The sequence below is a fragment of the Aegilops tauschii genome, chromosome 1, assembly GCF_002575655.3.
Source record: "Aegilops tauschii subsp. strangulata cultivar AL8/78 chromosome 1, Aet v6.0, whole genome shotgun sequence".
Taxonomy (NCBI): domain Eukaryota; kingdom Viridiplantae; phylum Streptophyta; class Magnoliopsida; order Poales; family Poaceae; genus Aegilops; species Aegilops tauschii.
This window is the reverse complement of record NC_053035.3, coordinates 76,297,291-76,320,420: the sequence shown is the minus strand read 5'-3', so window position 1 is coordinate 76,320,420 and position 23,130 is coordinate 76,297,291. Positions and strand designations below refer to the sequence as shown.

Genomic DNA, 23,130 nt, shown 5'->3' with positions numbered 1-23,130 from the left:
TGGCTAGAAAATCATTTAAATGTCTTTAAAAGGTCAAATGACCCCTGAAATTTTCCAAATATTCAGATGGCAGTTGTATTAGTGCATGTTAAATGTAGAAAAAATTGAAGGCCGTAAGAGGAAGTTATCTCCCGTTCATCATTAAACATGCATTGTTCCCTCTCAGAACCACGAGCCTTTTAGTGAGTTGCTCCGGTTTGTGAGGGGTGTGTGTCCAAACTTTCATCAAACAGGACAATTTTTTTACCACATCATCTTGGTGGCATGACATTACATCAAGCAAGGTTTCATGTTTTCCTGATCTTTTTTTATTTTTTGGAATTTAAATGCCATGACACTCCATGCATGTGTCCATGTCGTGAGACCAATATGTTTGAAAATTCTTTCTAATTTATTCCACATGGAATTAACTCGCACACAAGTACACAAATATGATTTTTCAAACCATTATGGTTAGTCGTTGCATGTAGATGTAGTTCAAATTTGAATTACAGTCATTAAATGGCTAGAAAATCACTTAAATGTCTTTAAAAGGTCAAATGACCCCTGAAATTTTCACATGACAGTTGTATTGGTGCACGTTGAAATGTAGAAAAAAATTGAAGGCCGTCAGGGGAAGTTATCTCACATTCGTCATAAAACATGCATTGTTCGCTCTCGGAACCACGAGCCTTCTAGTGAGTTGCTCTGGATTGTGAGGGCGGTGTGTCCAAATTTTCGTCAAATAAGCCAATTTTTTTACCACATCATCTTGGTGGAATGACATTAAATCAAGTAAGGTTTCATGTTTTTCTGATCATTTTTTTCATTTTTTGGATATTAAATGCCATGCCACTCCATGCATGTGTCCATGCCGTGAGACCAATATGTTTGAAAATTCCTTCTAATTTACTGCACATGGAATTAACACGCACACAAGTACACAAATATGATTTTTCAAACCGTTATGGTTAGTTGTTGCATGTAAATGTAAATGTAGTTCAAATTTGAATTTCGGTCATTAAATGGCTAGAAAATCACTTAAATGTCTTTAAAAGGTCAAATGACCCCTGGAATTTTCCAAATTTTCACATGACAGTTGTATTAGTGCACGTTAAATGTAGAAAAAATTTGAAGGTCGTAAGGGGAAGCTATCTCCTGTTTGTCATCAAACGTGCATTGTTCCCTCTCAAAAACACGAGCCTTCTAGTGAGTTGCTTCGGTTTGTGAGGGGTGTGTGTCCAAACTTTTGTCAAACATGCCAATTTTTTAACCACATTATCTTGGTGGCATGACATTACATCAAGCAAGGTTTCATGTTTTTCTAATCATTTTTTAATTTTTTTGAATTAAAATGCCATGCCACTCCATGCATGTGTCCATGCCGTGAGACCAATATGTTTGAACATTCCTTCTAATTTACTGCACATGGAATTAACTCGCACACAAGTACACAAATATCATTTTTCAAACCATTATGGTTAGATGTTGCATGTAGATGTAGTTCAAATTTGAATTACGGTCATTAAATGGCTAGAAAATCACTTAAATGGTTTTAAAAGGTCAAATGACCCCTGAATTTTTTTAAATTTTCACATGACAGTTGTATTAGTGCACGTTAAATGTAGAAACATTTTGAAGGCCGTAAGGGGTAGCTATCTCCGGTTCATCATCAAACATGCATTGTTCCCTCTCGGAAACACGAGCCTTCTAGTGAGTTGCTTCGGTTTGTGAGGGGTGTGTGTCCAAAGTTTCGTCAAACATGCCAAAAAATTTACCACATCATCTTGGTGGCATGACATTCATCAAGCAAGGTTTCATGTGTTTCTGATCTTTTTTTTGGAATATAAATGCCATGGCACTCCATGCTTAATTGTGTGATAGCCGTTAGACCAATATGTTTGAAAATTCCTTCCAATTTACTGCACATGGAATTAAATCGTACACAAGTACACAAAATATGACTTTTCAAACCGTTATGGTTAGCTGTTGCATGTACATGTAGTTCAAATTTGAATTACAGTCATTAATGGCTAGAAAATAACTTAAATGTCTTAAAAGGTCAAATGACCCCTAAAATTTTCCAAATTTTACATGGCAGGTGTATTAGTACTACAAATTTTCTCGTACATTTAAAACACCATCCGTTGCCACTTTACTCCCACTTCGTCTTTCACAGCTAATAAAAAATATCAACAACATCACACACAAATTTTTTGTAGGAACCATTTGCGATGAAACTTTCTTGGTCTATTTAAGTCTTCCTCATTAAGCTTCACTGGCTCGTCTGCTCCATGATAACCCACAAGTATAGGGGATCGCAACAGTTTTCGAGGGTAGAGTATTCAACCCAAATTTATAGTCTCGACACAAGGGGAGCCAAAGAATATTTGAAGGTATTAGCAGCTGAGTTGTCAATTCAACCACACCTGGAGATTAATTATCTGCAGCAAAGTAATATGATAGTTTTGATAGTGGTGACAGTAGCAACAGTAACGGTAACAGTGATAGCAGTAATTTTGTAGCAAGTGTGACAGTGATGATAGCAATAGTAACGCAGCAAGATCAATAAGGATAAATTTGTAGGCATTGGATCGGTGACTTGTTGGATGATATTCATCATCTGACAGTTATAACCTAGAGCGATACAGCACTAGCTCCAGTTCATCGATATAATGTAGGCATGTAATCCGTAAATAGTCATACGTGCTGTATTAAAAGAACTTGCATGACATCTTTTGTCCTACCCTCCCGTGGCAGCGGGGTCCATATTGTAAACTAAGGGATATTAAGGCCTCCTTTTAATAGAGAACCGGAACAAAGCATTAACACATAGTGAATACATGAACTCCTCAAACTACGGTCATCACCGGGAGTGGGCCTGGTTGTTGTCACTCCGGGGTTGCCGGATCATAACACGTAGTAGGTGACTATAACTTGCAAGATCGGATCTAAAACATGGATATAATGATGAATTCATAAACGGTTCAGATCTGAGTTCATGGCACCCGGTCCCAAAGTGACAAGCATTAAGCATAGCAAAGTCATAGCAACATCAATCTAAGAACATAGTGGATACTAGGGATCAGGCCCTAACAAAACTAACTCGATTAGATGATGAATCTCATCCAACTCCTCACCGACCAGCGAGCCTACGAACGAATTACTCACTCCCGGTGGGGAGCATCATGGAATTGGCAATGGAGATTGGTTGGTGATGACAAAGAACAAAGATCCCCCTCCCCGAAGCCCCAAACGGACTCCAGATCTGCCCCCCCCCCCCCCGAGGAAGAACAGGGCTTGGCGGCCGCTCCGTCTCGTGGATCGTGATAATTCTTTCTCCCTGATTTTTTCTGCAATAATGTGAATTTATAGTATCAGGGGGGTCATCAGCGGGGCCACCAGGTGGGTACAACCCACCTAGGTGCGCCAGGAGAGGGGGCGCGCCCTAGTGGGTTGTGCCCAACCAGGGGGCCCGCAAAGTTTCGTTCCATTCCGAGAACTTTTATTTCTGAAAACAGCGTTAGTCCACGGTTAGTTTCATTCAAATCAGGCAAATTAGAGTCCAAAACAAGAGAAAAAGTGTGAGAAAAACTAGATACGTTGGAGACGTATCAACTCCCCCAAGCTTAAACCTTTGCTTGTCCTCAAGCAATTCAGTTGATAAACTGAAAGTGAGAAAGAAAAACTTTTACAAACTCTTTTGATCTTGTTTGCATAAATAAGCTTACACTACTAGGGAAAACCTTATACACAGAACTTTACCAGTAGCGCTGGACAAAACAGGGACCTACTGCTATTTAGTAGTAGCGTTTTTAAATAGACCGCACTACTGCTACTACTTTAACAGTAGCGCGTTCTTCCAAAGTGCGTTGCTGCTATATTTTTACTGGGCGCAGATGGCTAGCCCCACTTAGCAGTAGCGCGTACCACTGATAGGCGCTACTGCTACGGAACGTAGTAGTAGCGCGTTTCTCTGAAACGCGCTACTACTTACTTACCTTATCCTGGAGCGGTTCACCCTCTCACACTCACTCCCTCTCACTCGCTCTCGCCCGCGCTGAACCCGTACGTCGTCCGCCGCCGCCGTGCTGCTCCTCGCCGAGGTACTCCCTCCTCCCCCTCCTCCTCCGGCCACCCTCCTCCCACCGCCCCTCTCCCACCTCCTCCTCCTCCTCCGGCCGCCCCCTCCCTCCTGCTCCTCGCCGCCGTGCACTAATACAAATCAGAGTGGTCTTGGCGATGAACTCCTGAGTGGTGGGCACTCCTTGCCCTGTGTTCTCCTGAGGGAAACGTGTCGCGAAGCACGCCTCCAAGTGGTGCCCAAGCGCCTCCCTCGTGAGGTTGGCAAGGTCTGAGGCCCTCCAGAAGAAAGCCCCCGATCCCTGCCTGAGGAGGGCGCCGGGCGCGCCTTCCTATGGGATGGAGGGAGGCGCCCCTGGGACGAACGCTGATCCTGATGAGGCTCCTGCCGCGACGCCATCCTCCTGAGGTCCTGCGCGACGCAGCTGCTTCTTCTTGGGGATGGCCTCCGAAGGGCCCTCACTTCTGCTGTCGGGGTCGTTGATTGCTGCAGCCTGGAAGGCGCGCTCAAGGGAGCACACCGCATCTCTTTCTTCACATGGGACCGTGATGATTCCGCCGCTTCCCGGCATCTTGAGGACGTTGTAGCCGTGATGGGTGAATGCCATGAACTTGGCTAGGGCCGGATACCCGAGGATGGCGTTGTACGGCAGGCAGATATGCGCGACGTTGAAGTCGATGAGCTCGGTGCGGTAGTTCTTGCGCTCTCCGAAGGTGACAGGCAGGCGGACCTGCCCTATCGGTGTGGTGGAACCGTCGGTCACTCTTGAGAAAGGTTTGGTAGGCTGGAGCTGCTCATATGGCACTTGAAGGTTGTCGAACGTGTCGACGGACAGGACGTTGAGCCATGTGCCGCCGTCGATGAGGGTCTTGGTAACCTGCACGTTGCTGATGACTGGGGAGCACAGCATCGGGAGGGCGCCAGCGGTGGCCGCGCACTTGAGCTGATCTACCGAGTTGAAACTGATGGCGCATTGGGACCACTTGAGCGGGCGTGTGGCCTCGAGCTTGGGGAGCACCGCGTTCACCTCGCAAGCGAACTGTTTGAAGATGCGCTGAGAGGCTGGGGCTTGGGCGCTGCCCAAGATGCAGGCGATTGCGCGCGGCTCCTGGAAGCCCCCAGCCCCCTCGTCCTGGTGGTGATCGTCGTCCCTTCTTGGTGGTGGTGGCAGCGGGGGAAGACCGGCGTTGCCCTGAGGGCGATCCTCACGAGGCTGGTCCCTCCAGGCGCCCTCGTGAGGATGGTCCTGCCAGCGGTGCTCACGAGGCATGTCAGGCCATTCCTGGCGCGGGCCACGGTCGTCCCAGTGTCCGCCTTCACGTCCTCCTCCACGGCCGTAGCCCTGGTCGCTGCGCTCGGGGCGTCGACCGAAGCGTTCTTCTCGTATGGCTCTGAACTCTTGACAGTCACTGGTGTTGTGAGTGTTCAGGTTGTGGAAGGCGCAGAACGGTCAGCTATTCTTGGATGACTCGGGCTCATCTCTGCCCCGCTTGGTGTCGGGCTCCGCTGCGAGCACTGCCGCTTCCTTGCGCTTCACGTCCTTGGTCTTGGCTTTATTCTCCTCCGCTCCCACAGCTGGCAGCTCAAGGAGGGAGAGGCGCCCCTCCTCAACTCTTGTGCACTTGGTCGCCAGGTTGAATAGCTCTTGAGATGTGCACAGCTCCTCATGGATAGCGAGCTCTTCCTTCATCTTGACGTCACGGACGCCGTCTGAGAACGCGGAGATGATGGCCTCGTCCGTGACCTTAGGGATCTTGAGGTGAGTGTTGTTGAAGCGCTGGATGTACTTCTGGAGAGTCTCTCCTAGTTGTTGCTTGATGCAGCGCAGGCCACCCGCGGCCGATGGGCGGTCGCGCGTGCCCTGGAAGTTGGCGACGAAGCGGTCGCGCATCTCGTCCTAGGAGGAGATCGAGCCATGCTGCAGGTTCAGGAGCCAGGAGCGGGCTCCATCCTTGAGAGCCATGGGAAACCAGTTCGCCATGACTTTCTCGTCGCCGTTGGCCGCTTCGATGCTCAGCTCGTAGAGCTGCAAGAGCTCCGCGGGGTCGGCGGTGCCGTCATAGCGAGGAGGCAGATCCGGCTTGAACTTGCCTGGCCAGGCGATGCTACGCAGCTCGGGGGTGAAGGCGCGGCAACCGGCCGTGGTCGTTGGGGCCCGCTTTGGAGGTGGAGCTTGGTCTTGACGAGGTCCACGCGGCGCCCTGCGGGCGGTGCGCGGTCTTGACGAGGCGGCGCGGGGAGGGCGGGTGCAGCTTCTCGCGGCCGAGGGATTTCTTGGCAGCTTCTCTCTTCGCGCGCGGGCGCCGCGCGTGGCGGATCACGCCGCGGGGCCGCGCGCCTTGGTGCCAAGGCGCCGTCTTGGGGCAGAGGTGGTGGAGGCGCGCCATGAGCCTCGTCGCCCGTGGCTGGCTGAGGGTGTGGCGGAGAGAGGGACGGCGCCGGGGAGCCCCCTGCGGCGCGGACGAGCTCGGCGACGCGATCGAGCCACTCCTCGTAGAGGTCGTCAACTGGGCGGTGGCGCAGGAGCTCGTTCGTCGCGAGGAGCGCGCCCCGCGCCTCCATGGGAGCGCGGCGTGCATGAGACGAAGAACCGGCCGGGGTCAGCGACGGAGTGGCGGTGTGGCCGTCCTGCCGTACCGATGGATGCAGCGAGGACGCCTGTTGCTCGTTCCCGTCGGGCTGGTGGCAGCGTTGGCGGCGGGACACGAAGAGCGACGAGGTGGCCCGCCGACGGGAGCCGTCTGAGCAAGGCGGGCGGTGAGGGCAGCCCGGCGCTCTGCTCGAGCACGGCGAGCGTCCGCCATGGAGACGATGGAGCGACGGATCGACTGATCGACGAGAGGGAAGCTACGGCGCACCCCTACCTGGCGCGCCAAATGTCGGATGTGGGGTTCCGGCAAACCCTTAAGGTTCGAACTCTGGGGTGCGCGTGAAGTCTTTCCCTCCTACCGATCTACGCCCTAGCTTGCTAAGATCTCGCGGACGAACTCGACGAACTCACAACACCAAAAGACACGAGATTTATACTGGTTCGGGCCACCGTTGTGGTGTAATACCCTACTCCAGTGTGGTGGTGATGGATTGCCTCTTGGGCTGATGAAGAACAGTACAAGGGGAAGAATAGCCTCCTGAGGTTGAGGTGTTCTTGTGGCTAGGGTAGGCTCTCGATCAGATTGGATCAAGCTAAGATCAGATGCCCCTACTGTGGTGGCTAGCTCTACTTATATAGGCCCTGGTCCTCTCCCCAAATATTAAGCGGGAAGGGAGCCAACAACAGCAGGCAAATTTGAAGGGGGACAGCTAGTACAAGCTACCCTGACAAAAGTGGTCTTCGCCTGCAAAAGGCTCTGGTGGTGACGCCGTCTTGGGCTCCACGATGACCTCCGTCTTGCCGTCCTTCTGGTCTTGGTCTCGTTCCACCGATATGGCAACCTTTGCCTGATGCCTCGGTACTCCTCGCATGCGACTGCTTCCTTAGCACCAAAGAGGAAACAAGGACGCTGCACGCGCTGGCGCCCGCCTGGTGCCGATCGTCATGGCTCACGTCACGAGAGCCTCGTGAGATTTGCCTTGCCTTGATATCCGCTCCTCGTGAGCCTGCCTGACCAGGCCACTCCTGAGGAGGTCTTGCGTCGTCCGCCTCACGAGGCTTGGCCCCTCGCGAGGATCTTGAATGCCTTGTTGATGGAGATGGGCCGTACGGCCCACTGGCCTGGCCACGCCGTGGGCCGCAGGAAGGCAAGTCTGGGGACCCCCGTTCCCAGAACGCCGACAACCGCCCCGGAGCCCTGCGACCCCCGTCGCCACCGCCACCCTGCCGCTGCGAAGCCCCGGCCAACGCCATCTCCGTAAGTTTTTTTCTATTTTTTGCTATTTAATTGTTAGATTAGACTATATATATGTGTTAGTGCTAGATTATATTAGATTAGACTAGTGCATGGGTTTTAGTTAATTAGTCATATAATTAAAAGAAGTAGAAAAAAGATGAAAAGAAGAAGAAGAAGAAGAAGAAGAAGAAGCAGAAGAAAAGAAGAATATGTAGAAGGGGGAGAAGAAGAAGAAAAGGAGGAGGAGAAGAAGAAGAAGAAGAAGAAGAAGAAGAAGAAGAAGAAGAAGAAGAAGAAGAAGAAGAAGAAGAAGAAGAAGAAGAAGAAGAAGAAGAAGAAGAAGAAAAGGAGGAGAAGAGGAGAAGAAGAAGAGGAAAAAGGAAAATAAGGAAGAAATAGAAGAAGAAGAAGAAGAAGAAGAAGAAGAAGAAGAAGAAGAAGAAGAAGAAGAAGAAGAAGAAGAAGAAGAAGAAGAAGAAGAAGAAGAAGAAGAAGAAGAAGAAGAGAAGGAAAGAAGAAGAAGAAGAAGAAGAAGAAGAAGAAGAAGAAGAAGAAGAAAGGAAAGAAGAAGAAGCAGAAGAAGAGGAAAGAAGAAGAAGAAGGAGAGAAGGAAACACCCCGACCGTGACACCCCGACACCACACCCCGATATCCCGACCCCGACACGACACCCTAACCCCCTAACCCCCTGACCCTGACACCCCGACCCCGAAACAGCACCCGGACCCCGACACGGCACCCTGACCCCGACACGACACCCACGACACCCCGACCCCCGACACCTCCCGAAAAGGTGCTCTTTGGCCTTCCAGAGGCCGACGGGGTCATACATTTGGGAATTATGAGTTAGGTCATATATTTTTCGATTTTGTTATGCAAAACATCATATATATATTTTGTGTTGGTCGGGTGTATTTAAATGTGCAGTTGTTTCGACGCTGCGAGGGTGTGGTGTTTGACGACCTCCCTGTGCGTTCGACGAGCTCCGCCCCTCCGTTCGTTGGTGAGCACAAAAGACATCTCCTCCTCCCCCCTTCATTTGCTCTGTTCCGGTCTTTGTGCCGATGAAACTTGCTAGCTATAGGTGTCAATCATTAGTATGCGTAACCACTATGCGTCTCCCGTTCGAAAGGGTTACATCTATAAATATGCATGCATTTTCATATTTATAATCGTGATTCTTTCGAATTGTCCAACATTATCCATGGACAGCCCGAGTATGTGTAGATTGGGTTCGTTTTCCCATATGCTCTGCTCCGGATCCGATGCAGAATTTCATCAGTGCATCCCTGTTGTTCTCCGGGTACACATCCTCTCTGCTTATTGCCGAGACGTGTATCAGGAGAACAGCGGGGAGGTGCTGTCGAAATTTTGTGTCGGATCCGGAGCAGAGCATGGGAAAACGAACCCAATCTACACATACTTGTGTGGGATTAGGACCTATCTTTACCTATTAGTGTGTAGGTTGCATGGACGTAATAAAACTGACAAACTCCATTAACTGATGCATATGGTTTGCTTAATTACGTATATATTTCTTGTGTGTCCAGTAGGAAGTCAATATGAGTGATCGTGTGTGGATGTACACCGGTTACACTAGACAGAAAGTTTGGACCGAGGAATGGTTAACAAAAACCAAAGGGTTTGTTAGAGCCGCATTTGCAAATGGCCAGAAATTTAGCTGGTGCCCCTGTGTCCGGTGCGACAACTATAATAAGAGGGACGAGTTTCAAATGAGTAAAGACCTGCAGAAGTTTGGTTTTACGCCTGGTTACACGGTCTGGACATTTCATGGTGAGTCTGCCAAACGTGCTAGAGCCGAGGTGGTTCGTCGTCGCACCGACGAGCATGGTACCGGGCTGGAAGACATGGTGCAAGACTTTGACGATGCTCGGGACTCAGACGAGGAGATAGAGGAATCTGCAAAGGCCTTCACTGAAATGTTGGAGTCCTAAAAACGTCCTCTCCACGAGCACACTGAGCTTTGTCAGCTGGATGCCATCTCACAAATAATGGCTTTGAAGGCTCAATTCAACTTGGGCAGAGAATGCTACGACGCGATGATGACAGTATTCAGACAATTTCTACCCAAAGGCCATGTGCTACCTGCAAACCTGTACTAGTCATACAAAATCCTCCGTGCCCTTAAGATGCCCTATGAGAAGATACATGCCTGTGAGAAAGGATGTGTCTTATTTAGGCTTTAGTATGAGGACTTGAACTATTGTCCCATTTGCAATTCTTCTAGGTATGTTGTGGTAGACAACGGTATGGGTGAGAAGACGCAGGCCAAAATACCCGTTAATGTTCTTCGGTATATGCCAATTGTATCAAGACTTCAACGTCTTTTCATGGTCGAAGAGACGGCCAGATAGATGACATGGCACAAAACGGCCAAAAGAACCGAACTAGATGCAGATTGGAATGTGATGATGGTGCACACATCTGATGGTGAAGCGTGGAAGCGCTTCGATGCATTACATAAGGAAAAAATGGCAGATCCAAGGCATCCTCGAGTCGCCATCAGCATGGATGGGTTCAGTGTGTTTGGTCAGGCGGCAGCCCCATACAGTTGTTGGCCCGTGTTTGTCATTCCACTCAATCTCCCCCCCCCCCCCCGGGCAGATTATGCAAAGAAAGCACATTTTCCTGACGTTGATAATTCCAGGGCCCAACTATCCGGGGAAGAATATGAATGTGTACATGCAGCCACTTAAGGACGAATTGCAAAGCACCCATTTGTTGGCCCGTCGAAATCAAACAAAACACCCATTTGGATGTTCTCGATGTCTATATTATGGCTCAACAGGCAACACAAGTTTTCTATCTACCGTGGGCATGTCAAAGTGATCCAAATCTCAGTGGTTGGGATGTCGTTTATGAAGTACCGCCACGTGTTAGACCACCTCCCCCCAATGAAGAGGATTATGAACCTCACATTAACCAAGACACATATGATGAAGGAGAATTCTTCCAAGAAACACGTCTTTCCAAAAAACATTTCAAGAACCGCTCTACACCACCCCAGATTATTGAAGTAGACAACGATAGTGAATCCGACTTCACCCCTGAGCCGGAATAAGAAGAAGTTACTGCTGCAGATGACCTGTCAATGCTTGAACGATTACGTAAAGGAGGCCTTCCACATGTTGATGCATTTATTGATGACGATGAAGAGCATGTCACTGATAGTGATGATGATGATGCATTTAATGATCCCGGAGCATATATAGATGATTCAGAGTAATATTAGTAATGTGAGGTATTCATTTTTTTATTATGTTCATGATGATGATACACTTAAATTATATACATATTATTCATGTCAGGTATTTAAATTTTTTATGTTGTACTAATTTCGTTTACTTTTTGTCATTGCAGGTGTTGACTGGATGGTGGGCAAGGGTCCAGAGCGCCCCGAGCCTCCTGTAAGCGCTACTGGGAGAGGTGGTTCCATTATTCCACCCCAGCCCCTCCAGAGAGCGATGCTAGATAGTATGCAGACAGCAGCGGTGGGCGCTTCTTCTTCGGCTGAGAGACGTCAGGGGAGGACGAAGAAGGCTCCTAGAGGTGGACGTGGCAGTGGGAGAGATTGGAAGGCTGCTACGCCTTCCTCGCCGCCACCCCCAGCTGATTCACCCGACCACAGGACTGCTCTGTCTGACGTGGACCCGTCTCAGACTCCGGTCCATGAGCCTCAGGTCGCTGATCCTTCACCCCACCAGACTCGGGTCGCCGATCCTTCGCCCCACCAGACTCGTGTCGCCGATCCTTCGCCCCACGTGAGTCCGGTCCCAGATTCTTCGTCCCAGAAGACTCCGGTCCCGGAGTCTTCATCCCAGAAGATTCTGATCCCGGAGTCTTCTTCCCACGAGACTCCAGAGGCTAGTGGCCCTACTGATGGTAGCGAGGACACCTTTTCTGATGATAGCTACAGCGATGACGAGTTGGTTGAGAAGGTCAAGAAGGTCTACAAGCGTGGTTGTACAAAGCTCCCGCCCGTGCCAATGACCCCCGACCAGAGGTGGTTGATTGCGCCTAATGGGTTGAAGTAAGTGCATTTACTATTTTTTAACCTTTTACCTTCATGTTCCTTCAAATTAATATCTAATGCATTGGCCTTGTCATACTGCAGGGGCTGGGTACACCCCCGTGGTGTCCGCAGGCCCAACCAGGTCCTTGGTGTGCTTTGCCGGCAGCGCTTCCCTGGGTGGGTCACGTTGCCCGGTGAGGGTCAGGTTCCACAGCTAGCACTGAGCTCGGAGCTGTACTCGGTTGCCCCGGCCCCGCCAGAGGAGATGGTCGCCGGTGTCTTGTGCGAGACGGTGGCCGACATTGTGTTCCGTCAGTTTTGGGTAATTTCTCCTTTACAGAATTAAAAATCAACACTACCTAGTGATTGTACTAATCAGTGTTGTCTTTTTTGATTGCAGACCTTCTACAGGGTTTTAGAGGGAGAGCAGGAGGCCGCGTCTATGGTTGTCGAAACCGAGTGAAAGCGCCTACTTCAGAACTCACAGCACGAGGCTCGGGTGCAGGCCGTTCGAGACTACTACACCTCAAAGGGTATTAGGAGGGCCAAGAAGAAGTGTCGCGACAAGTTTTTGAGTAAGGAGAAGTACATGCAGGTAATTACCTATTCTTAAAGCCTTGAACTTAGTTTTCTTGATTTGATTCGTAGGCGTAGCGCTAAAATTTCTCTTGACTAACTTAGGTGCCCCCGAGATGGTGTGTGGACACCCAGGCGCCGGCTTGACACCGTCATGATCACCATCGTCACCGACTTGACACCTTCATCTCCATCGAAGCATCGTTGTCGTCTCGCCAACTATTGCTTATACGACTATAGCTACCGCTTAGTGATAAAGTAAAGCAATTACATGGCGATTGCATTTTCATACAATAAAGCGACGACCATATGGCTCCTGCCAGTTGCCGATAACTGTTACAAAACATGATAATCTCATACAACAATTTATATATCATCACGTTTTGACCATATCACATCACAGCAAGCCCTGCAAAAACAAGTTAGACGTCCTCTACTTTGTTGTTGCAAGTTTTACGTGGCTGCTACGGGCTTCTAGCAAGAACCGTTATTACCTACGCATCAAAACCACAACGATTTTTTGTCAAGTGTGCTGTTTCAACCTTCAACAAGGATCGGGCGTAGTCACACTCGATTCAACTAAAGTTGGAGAAACAGACACCCACTAGCCACCTGTGTGTGAAGCATGGCGGTAGAACTAGTCTCATGAACGCGGTCATGTAATGTCGGTCTGGGCCGCTTCATCCAACAATACCGCCGAATCAAAGTATGGCATGCTGGTAAGCAGTATGACTATTATCGCCCACAACTCTTTGTGTTCTACTCGTGCATATAACATCTATGCATAGACCTGGCTCAGATGCCACTGTTGGGGAACGCAGTATTTCAAAAAGTTTACCTACGATCACGCAAGATCTATCTAGGGCGTTGTTTGGATAGTGAAGATTAGCGATAGGATTATAGAAAATGGGTTTTTAGCCGATTTCTAAGAAAACCCGTTTTACGTCAGTTTTTACGAATAACCAGTTTATAAATAACTATGTTTGGTAAGGAAATTTGGAAAACTGGTCGGCCCAGTTCCTTGTTTGGATACCCATGACCACTAGCTGCTCCTATTCCTATTCTCCTCCCGTGAGTGACTCACTTTCCCCAAATCGCACACCATGGCCTCATCCATCCAAGCTCGTTGAGCTGCTGCTGCCCTCCGATTCCTCCTCCGCTCACTCACACCGCTGCTCCCTCGTCTCGCCGGTGGAAGAATCCGCGCGCGAATGCCGGGTACGGCGCGCCTTCGCCGTCCTAGACACTGGTTGCTGCTGGACTCCCAGGTCGGCAGGTACACGCCGCCGCGCGCGGACGCCTACTACTGCGCGCCTCCGCCCCCTGGATGTTGGTTGCTTCTCGCCTCCCCTCCCCTGGACGGCTAGGTCCCCAGGCATACTCCATTTCGTCGGCCGTCGACCCCGCACAAGCTCTACCTAGAGAGCGGTCCTGCTTCAGGTCAACGCACAGGCCTGCCTCCCCTCAACGCCGGCCGTGCAGGCTGCATCGACATCAGCCTGTATTGGCGGCGCCGGGGGCAGCAGCCAGCTGTAGCAGATGGGGATTCCAAGCTAGCGGATGGGGATTCAGAGGTGCATGTATGTTTGACTATTATTTTCAAGTTTTGTACTAGTAAATTAACATGAACTGCATCATGCACTTGACGAGAGAAGCTACAGTTATCTCCCTTTTTGGTTTCTTAGCATGTTTTCATGGTCTACATCACGCACTTGCGGAGAGTATACTACTTCATAACTAACAGGACTTAGCAATTAGCTACATATCTACTTGGTCCATTGAAGAATCTGGTGTGTAGGTACAAGGGGAACACTAATGTCACATAAAAATGCACCAATTTTAAGTAGTTTATTGGTTGCTTCACTTGCTGAAAAGATTGGTAGACAATAACATTTCATCTTGTAGCTCCAGATAGAGAGAGGGAGAGGCAGAGGGTGAGAGAGAGAGCATATATGCCTATAAAAGAATGGGAAGTTCATGTCCATATAAAGAATTAAAAGTTGCAACAATAATTATGCAGATATATCTGCAATTGAAGATGGAAAACAAATATTACAGTATTTAATCATCTTCTGGTTGAGCACTACGTTGTTGATGTTTAGTCCACAACTCTCGAGTGATGGCAGCACGAACTCTCTCACCAGCAACTCTATCATCTTCTCTTGCTTGCCCATGAAATTGTTGATCACCATGGTCAGTATTTTGTTCTGTTTCCCCATGCTCATAAAGCTCGAATAACTCATCAATATGATTAACCTTCCTTATGAAGTTGTGGATAATGCAACAAGCCATAACAATTTTCACTTGAGTTCTGTATGGATAAGGAATTCCTCCTTTCCTACTTAGAATTGGAAAACGAGCTTTTAGAACACCAAAAGTTCGTTCAACAACATTCCGCAACTGTGCATGTAGATGGTTGAACAAGTCCTTCTCACTAGTATATCGACGATTACTTCCACGAAAAGAAGCAATATGATAGCGATCTCCGCGATACGGGGTAATAAATCTTGGAGTATTTGCATAGCCTGAAAACAAGGTAAAATTTACCTGCACATTAATTTCATATCAAACTCAGCATCTTTATATATATTGTAGATACACAAATAATTGTACTTTACCTTCAGGAACAACTAAACCCCCACTAGTCACAACCCATCTTAGAACAGCTTGATCCGATGCAGAACCCTCCCATCCAGCAGCGACATAAGAGAATGTCATGTCAAATGACACTACTGCCATTACATTTTGAGACGGATAACCATGTCTGTTTCTATAAGGAGTTTACTTATCAAGCCTGACTTTTGCCTCAATATGTGTCCCATCAATTGCTCCTAGGCAGTTCTGTTGGGATTTTTTGTTAGTCAAACAATAAAGTTTAGATGGTGTCGACCTTCTATTTATGAAAATCTTATGTAAAGGAGTATCTGCTTCTAATAGCAAACATACCTTTAAATATGGGTAGAATATTGCGTCACCCAATATTTTTGATGGGATTTGATTGCTTGGATCTGTTATGCAAACATCACGCAAACCATTTATGGCATCTAAAACTTTGTTGAAGTGTTGGCTGATTGGTTCGCCAGAATGCTGATATCTATCTTGGATGACACGGTTTCTAACATTGTGACCAATTGTATGTAGAAACATGAGTAGTTGTTCGTCCACTGTCATTCGATTTGTATCCTTAAGTAACTTCCTCTCGCACAAAGCATCCCACAACAAGTAGAATGTGTGCTTCTCAAGACGAAATTGTTCATAAAATCTAACTGGATGTCCCTCTAAAAACTCTATTGTTTTCTGAGCACCAGTTAATATAGAAGTGTTGCGGGGTGTTCTGAATAACCTTGTGAACAACACATCGCGAAACAAGGACACTGCAGAAATGTTATTAATAAGCACTTGCTCGGAATTAGAAAGTTCATCATCTGGCACATCCGAAATGTTCATAGATCCCTGCACGATTTGCACAGTTGACCATATCATCTCTGGATAATTGCTTCAAAATGTAATAGTGCTGAACCGGACAATGAACAATACCAAACTGAAAACAATATTTATTACTTCACACAAACTGACAAAACATAAGTGAAATTGTTTTCTGAATCTTGTAAAGTGTGACAACGACTGAAATAAATAATATGCTCAAAGGTGTATTACAAAAATTCTAAGGATCAAGAATCCAGAGCTTCATCCATCTCAATGAAAATGGCCCGTTTATCACCATCTGTAAATGCCTTTACCGCTTTTAGTTTCTCTTTGGGGATCTAGATTACTCATACTATTTAATATTGCCATACAAGATTTAACCGAGTAAGCTTCAGTTTGTTGTGCTACTATTTTCTTTCCTTCAGCAATGCTAAGTGATGCATCTGCAAGGCGATCAATTGCTATTATGGCATCATCGGCTGTCCGTTTTTGTCCTCTTGCAGTTTCCTTGGATCCACTTCCAAGTGACTTCTTTTTTCTGGCTCAATGGTAGTTGACTTCTTGGTGAAGACACCAGGGGAAGCATTGATTTCATCAGAATCAATGTCATGTACTTCAACTTCCGTATTGAGATCAATTTGCGAAGATTTGGTCATACATGTACCATCTTTTCCTTTGCTAGATACAGCACCAGCTCCAGATGCTGTTGAACTAGCACATATGGCTTGAAGATCTATCCAACTAGGCCACACCTTATCTTGATATTCTTGGATAGCCTTATCCTTCTGCAAGTTGTTTAATGTTTTTTTGTTAATAATAGGATATGGAAACTTTATATGAATTCTACTCGAACAAACTTACCTTAATTAGTTCTTCCCAAATATCTTCTGGAGCTTTTATCATTTTCTCATCGTCATCCCAACCAAATCCCGTGAGTTTTAGAAGTCTGTCCATGGTGCTGTAGCAACTCCTGTAGTACTTATGACAATTTTTTAGTTGTTGTAATTCAAGTTTTTCTACCCATGAATCATTGAATTGTTCTAAGATATCACGCCATGCTTTCTTTGTGTAACCCGTTCCTTCTTTTCCTCCATGTAGGCTTTGATCTTTTAATATATTCAGCAGTATTTTGTCCTCTGAAGATTTCCATACATGGCGCTTAGCTTTATCTGTGTTTTCCTTCTTAATTTTTTTCCTTCTCATCATCCATATTTTTCTACAGATGGGATACAAGAAGCAATAATGGAAGATGAGTCATTTGGTTCAAAAGGAATAAATCTACGAAGTGGAAGAAAATGAGCATGCCACTAATCTTTTGTTCATGCTATGACTGGACACTTGAATTTTTGTCGCTTGTCTGTCTAACGGGATGTTCACATCCCTTATCAGTTATTTTCCTAGGTTGCTGCCAAGATCTTTAATTTGCTATTAAATATGTTCTCGCTTGCCCCATGTACTGCTATCAACATCAGATGACATCACAAGGTATTCTAATCTTCATCTGCTTACTGCTTAGCTCTTACTGTACACTATATATTCTGGATAAATATGATTGATACTTATGGAAAATTATCCTTACAGTGTGCTTTAAACTGCATCTTTGTCATGAAAAATTAACTACTGCACTTGATATATATAGTCATCGATAATCTAATTGTGGTTCGGTGTTAGATCATTTTAGTATGTATATAGGCATTCATAGTGCAATCTGATTCTCTTATGTGCCACATGTTCATATTTACGATACTCCCTAATCAGAGTTTCCTCTAATTTTTCCTTCAACAGTACTTGTTATCATTTAGATTAATAGATTACCAGGTTGTTGGATCTACTATGTCCTAGGAATTGCCCATATGAAATTATCAGAGGTTTTATGCAAAATAGGGTTCACTACCAAATAGATTAATTCAATCAACAGTACCATGAAAATATTTACAAATACAAATTTGTACTCCTGTGTAGGATGGTGAAGCCATTGAACCTGATTGAAGATGGGAAGACTGATTGAAGGTGGGAAGACGATGCACGGAAAACCTGATGGAGATGTGGAGCCTTATTGAAGATGACCAACTTCAGATCCAAGGTCAACGTCTCCCATCCAGTGCCTGTCACGGGGATCACATCCAGCCCTTTGCAATTTGGGTGTATAACTTGCGGGAAACAAAGTTGTCTTTTATAGGCAGTGAAAAAGGCGCGAGGTGAGACACAAAAAGCAGAATTGGCGCCAACTTTGGTTGTTGAGAAATAGGCGGGGGCGGAGAAAGGCAGTTGCATCTGTATATGCTAATCGCGTTTGTGAAGAAATGAGTAATACTAGTTTTCCCACAAACCCGGAATTATGGGATTTTGGGAAACGACTTTCCCCTATCCACAAGGTTGTTGGACGAGTTAAACAAGATTTTTTACGGTTAGGCAGTTTCCTTGCACTACAAAAAAATACACTTCCGTGATGATACGTGTTTGTCACAGTAGGTCGCATTTTCTGTCATGCATGTACATCCATGATGATTTTATGACAGAATCAAGATAGTCATACCTGTGCTGTCGTAGAAGTGTTCCATGACAATACCAAAATTATCATCACGGAAGTGTCCACTTCCATGACGATAAATCTTGCGTCACAGAAGTGCTTTCGTCAAGGGTGACCGACACGTGGCATCCACCGTAATGGAACACCGTTAAGCTATCGGGTCGGGTTTTGGATCCGATAACCCGTTAACAGCCCCGACCAATGGGGATTTTCCACGTGTAAAATCATCATTGGCTGGAGGAAACATGTGTCGGCTCATCGTTGGGACAGATGTCATCCACTCATTGGACAAAAGGCGCCTATGATACGTCGACACGTAGCACGGCCCAACAGAGGCCCATTCCTGTGAAAAGGCCGGCCCGTTTGACTTGGTCAAAAGGTGGCGAGCCGGCCCATGTAAAGCCTGTTAACGGCATGTTCGCATATAGCCCATTTACAGCCCGCTAACCCAAGGCCCGTTACGCCCTATCTGAATTAGGCCCAGTAGCGTCATCTGGGCCACCCAATATGATTCCAGCCCGTTTTCACTTCTGGCCCATGTATGGCCCATGACGTCTTCCGGCCCATATGAGGCCCTATGTAACTCTTGGCCTATTAACGGCCCGTGGTGAAACTGGCCCGTAATGAACAGTGTATCACTTTACACCCATTAACGGCCCGTGGTGAAACTGGCCCGTAATGAACTGTGTATCACTTTATACCCATTAACGGCCCGTTATTCCGTTGGGCCGTTTCCAGCCCATGCTATCTTTCGGCCTTCTCAGAGCCCATTTATTCTTGGGCTCATTTCCAGCATTCGTTTACTTACGGCCCGTTACTGTCATTTTCTGCTTGTGGGCCAAATTCAGCCTGTGGTTACAGTCGGCCCGTTTGTGGTCTATTAATACGTTGGGCCGTTTTCATAGCGTCATCAAATACGGCCTATTAACGATGGCCCGTTATGGTCGGACCATGAACGGACGATTCCAACTCTAGCCCGTTTACGGCCATAATGCGGCATGTTATTGGCCCATGTTTGGCCAATCGATCATATTGCCCGTATAAGGCCCATTGATGATACGGCCCGTAGAAGGCCCATTGTTTCTACGGCCCGTAAAAGGCCCATTGTTTCTACGGCCCGTAGAAGGCCCACTGTTTCTACGGCCCGTAGAAGGCCCACTGTTTCTACGGCCCGTAGGAGGCCCAGTGTCACTACAGTAAATATTAGCCCATGGTTATTGTGGCCTAGTTTTAAAAAATAGGTTATTGCAGCCACTAGCAAACCGCGAAAAAAGAACTACAATGACTACAAGCAAACAAATAAACAAGACAACAAGGAAATAAATAAGCAAGCAACTTACGCTAGGCTATCATGGCTATCACACATATTACATCCACTGGGCATCAAAGTTCGCCACCAGTGCAAATAAATGCGCCGACAAAAGAATATACAAAACTGAGAGCACTTCAGAAGGCACTAGGCCTGGCCACGTCGGGCCCCCCAAACAGCTGCAGAAGCTGAGTAGACCTCAGTTGTGTCAACGATAGATGCATCAACACTAGATTTAAGGCATGATGGTGCGCACGGCAGTCCTCTGACATCTTCATTGCATCTTTGACTTCAAGTCGGAGCTGAGCTGAAGCAAGCCTTTCCGCTTTAAGTTGAGACTGAAGAAGTCGAACTGATTGAGGCAGCGACTGCATAGAGGTTGTCTCACACCTGCTGGTGAGTAGCTTCAACTCACTGTCTTCATCAAGACAGGACCTTGGGGTCATCTCGCTGTCCTCAAGATGGTTTGGCTCACTATCTTCCCTAAAGTTCTGCTTGGCGTAAGAGATACGAGTCTGAAAGAGAAACAAGGAGACACGTAACAGGTTTCACAATTATATAAGCAAATAAATGGATCTGTTCTGCATAAGGAACATGTTTTTACAACTACAATTTGAAACTGGTAGTTGTTGCAAACATCCAATCAGATGTAAACAGCAAAGCAAACAGCAGTGGAGGAAATGATGCCTATCCAAATCTATACTAGAACAAAGCTTGAAGGCTTGAGAAGGATGAACTTACATTACATGTTAACACGGGCTGGACAAAGCCCTTCTCCATGTTGATGGAAGGATAATTCAATAAATTCCCCAAAGAAAATTCTTTATAAGCGTTGCCATTATTCTACATTTTGCAAAGAGTAAATATAGATCAAATAATATTGGAAGAAACAGAGGATAATGAAGCTCAGGTGTAGACTGATGATACATAATCAAATAGCAATTAATGAAGTACAGCGTTACAAGGCAAAAGGGAGAGAGGTACTGACAAGAGCAATGCAGAGCCCATTATTGTTTTGAGATCGTATGATCCTTTGAGCAAGGAGATTCATCTGAAATTAGTTTTCATACAAGAGAGAAGGTAAGGCACAAGCAGAAATTTAGGAGTTCAAATTTTGAATTGATATCATAGACAGTACCTGACGCTGGGCTCCCAGCAGTTCTAATAGGGGTTTGGCCACTGGAGTAGGGGTAAAGTGTGGTACAGTTGGGCCTGTGTTTTCTGTGGCTGCTGATCTATCTGATTTAACAGGTATCACTACCTTTTCCAAATACCTAGTTTGTACTCCTTGAGGATCTGCACTCACCCTCTTCCTTTTGGACATCTATTATGAAAGAACAACATTTGACTGGAAAAACATAGTGTGACGACACATGGAATAGGTACAGAAAATGGATAGGTATGGCACATACTCATATATGATGCTTAAACTAAGCAGATGGTGTAACAAAGTAGAAGTAATGCAAGAGGTCAGATGCAAAATATGTGCGACCAATACAACTTTGCAAAGTTAGAGCAAGCACCTTGATGGGTGAATAATATAGGCCATCCTCCACCATGCCAAGTTTGTTAGCCAGTGGATCGTTCCGCAATATTCCTCTCGTGCGCCCATTCTCATATTCATTTTGATAATTTTCAATATCTGACATGCATGAAAACATAAAAACAAGTGAGATTTTCTTTGTAATGCAGAAGTGATTCTAATCCAATACTGCCTCCCTGTAAACCCCTTTGTGTGTCTCTGCAATTCTTTTAAAAGATGCCATGCATGCTGTAATTTGTTGTGTGCATTAATATAATGTGGCCTACTACTCAAAATATGAGAGCTCCAGAAGTGATGACACTTCGCAGATGATAGCTTCAACATATAGTAAAGAAGAACAAGTCGACCTGACCTGACAGATTCAAAATATACTAAGGGAGAACAACTCGACCTGACCAGTCGACCGCAAGAGAAGAGTATCATCTTAAAGAAGAGCAAAAGAGCAAGCAGATTGAAGATCTTACAAGTCTTTCAATACAATGTCGGTTGGCCACCCATGATGAACCAGAGCGCACAGAGAAATACTATTCTTTCCGGTCTCTCCATATGTGGCTCACATGCATTTCGAAACTAAAGTAGGAACATTTAGCTAACCAATTAAACATCTCTCAGTTTTACTAATATCAGCAATAATATCAGATATGAATTTGTACAACTAAGCTTGTTTAGCTCGATGGGTGGAGCAGTGCTATTACGACACGAACCACGTAGGCTGACTGTGGTCATCATAAAATGGGGGAAACATAAGCATGATGAGTACAGTGTTGACCGTGGCAGTGGGATGGCAGATCTGAAGCTGCAAACCGCGCAAAGGGTAGTTAGCAACCTATGTTTGCTTTGAAATAACAACTAAGATTTGGTATGGACAAGAAAGTACGGTCAACAAGTGACAAAGAAATGCAATTATGCTGTCTCTCTATATGTCGCGACATGCATTTGGAAACTCAAGTGGGACCTTTAGCTAACCAATTAAATGTGTCGGTTAACTAATACCAGTATCATATCACAATCATATTTGAACAACTAAGCTTTCGAATTCTGAGTGTTGTGTTGTTTAGCTTGAAGGGTGGAGTAATGCTAGTACGACAGAAAGCACCTACGCAGATCATAGTAGAGTAGATAAAAGGGGAAAACCCTAAGCATCAAGAGAAAAATCAGGAAAGTGGAACTAGCTGGACTAGTGGGTGGCGCACATGCTTTTCGAAACGAATATAGGAACATTAGGTGACCAATTAAACGTTCTCTATTTTAGTGATATGAGCATCATATCAGATTCGTATTTCAACACGTAAGCTTTGGGTTAAGGTCTTGAGGAGCAATGCTAGCACGACACGAAGCACCTACGATGATGGTAGTGAATATAAAGGGGGGAAACCATAAGCTTTACGAGTATAGTGCCCGTGCCATGGCAGATCTGAAGGTGCAAACCGGACAAAGCTACTTCGCAACTAATGTTTGCTTTCAACTAGCCACTATGATTTGGTACGGACAAGAAAAGTACAATAAACAAATTACGATCTATTTTCCGGGTGAGATCAATAACTTAAGCACATATGGAAGAGTACCACCTCTCTTGCGACGCTGTGTAGGCCTATGCTGATACGTTGAGGGTGCTGCGGGTGCGATGGCTGTCGGCGGCGGGGAAGAAGACTTTAGACGGCAGACGGCTGGGTCGGGGGATATATCATGTTGCCGTGGACGTGGCGGTCGTAGGAGCGGCAACGGCAAGGTGGACGACGGCGCCGATGAAGCGAGAGGAGGCGATGAAAGGATCCTGGTCCAGCGCCGTGGATGAGAGACGTCCATCTCTTGCTGTGGACGAC

The 23,130-nt window shown here is 46.4% G+C and overlaps 1 long non-coding RNA gene across 2 annotated transcripts; it reads left to right on the top strand.

Moving 5' to 3' along the window:
- The first annotated feature begins 13,544 nt into the window (after positions 1 to 13,544).
- On the top strand, positions 13,545 to 18,375 carry LOC141041694 (uncharacterized). Of its 2 annotated transcripts, none has more exons than XR_012202796.1 (3): positions 13,545 to 14,073; positions 17,148 to 17,410; positions 17,888 to 18,375. It is a non-coding gene; the product is annotated as an uncharacterized lncRNA (long non-coding RNA). The 2 variants fall into 2 exon arrangements; XR_012202795.1 differs by having other exon boundaries at positions 13,545 to 14,079.
- Positions 18,376 to 23,130: the final 4,755 nt, after the last annotated feature.